The following is a 1,355-nucleotide window of genomic DNA, read 5'->3' as shown; positions in this document are numbered from 1 at the left end:
TGGTACTCCCTTCCATGGTGGGGGTCGGGCTGATTCTGGTTAGGGTTGGCATATGGTCCAGTCTCTTTGTGTATTCCTCCGCACGTTACATTGCCCTCCTGGTTTGGCGTGTCATGGTGGGGTCTATATGTATGTCCCAGTTCTGTGGGGACACAACCAATACTCTCCCCCTGGGTGGGTTAGTGCCCTGTTCCTCCCCATGCCATCAACTCAGTTTCTCCCCACCCCACTTCTCCCTCCCCTGTCCCCCTTCCCCTTCTTTATGTTGGACTCTCATGTACCTCCCTAGGTGTGGCCTGCCCTCCCTCCAACTATCTATGCTTCCACCCGTTTATTGCAAGATAGGTGTTTATTCTTCTATTCCTGGCAGGCTGATTGTACTTACCTCAGGGGACTCATGTTGTACCTGTCCTTTTGAGTTTGGCTTACCTCGCTTTACTTGATCCCTTCCAGCTCCTCTCACGAAACTACGTGTTTCATGTGATCGTCTGTGCTTTTCAGTGCTGCATAGTACTCCGTTGTGTGCATGTGCCAGAGCTTACTAATCCACTCATCTATCAATGGAAACTTAGGCTCTTTCCAAGTCTTTGCGATTGTGAATTGTGCCGTAATGAACATTGGAGCACAGATGACTGGTCTTATTTTATTTGTTGCTTCCACCAGGTACATGCCCAGTAGAGGGATGGCTGGGTCATAAGGTAGTTCAATTTCCATTTTCTTTAAGTATTTCCAGATTGATTTCCACAGTGGCTGTACAATCTACACAACCACCAGCAGTGGAGGAGGGATCCTACTTCACCACAGCCCCTCCAACACTTGTTGCTCTCTGATTTGCTGATTTGGCCTAGCCTCGGGGGTGTTAGGTGGTATCTCATGGTTGTTTTGATTTGCATTTCTCTTATGGCTAATGACCTGGAACACTTTCTCATATGCTTATTGGCCATATGGGTCTCCTCCCTAGTGAAGGCTCTTTTCAGTTCTTTTTCCCACTTCCTTAGGGGGTTAGCTGTTTTCCTCATTTTGCAAGTCATGATGGTGTTGTAGATTTTAGTAATGAGCCCTTGGTCCGATGTGTCATTACTAAAAATCCTCTCCCAGTCTGTGGGTTGTCTTGTCACTTTCTTGGTGAAGTCTTTTGAGGTTCACAGGTGTTTTATTCTTATTAAATCCCATTTGTCGATTTCCAGTTCACCTGTGTGTGTACACTTCCCTATTGTAGTGAGCCTATGAGTTCCCTGGGCCAGTGCTCCGAGGTTAGTCCCAATTCCCTCCTTGGTGGTCCTGATGGTTTGGGGGTTAACTTCTAGGTCTGTGATCCACCTTGAGTTTATTCTTGTGCATGGGGTGAGGTAAAC

The sequence above is a fragment of the Echinops telfairi genome, unplaced genomic scaffold (genome assembly GCF_000313985.2).
Source record: "Echinops telfairi isolate 266 unplaced genomic scaffold, ASM31398v2 ScPeMD7_2565;HRSCAF=3150, whole genome shotgun sequence".
NCBI classification, from domain to species: Eukaryota; Metazoa; Chordata; class Mammalia; order Afrosoricida; family Tenrecidae; genus Echinops; species Echinops telfairi.
This window is presented reverse-complemented; position numbering follows the sequence as displayed.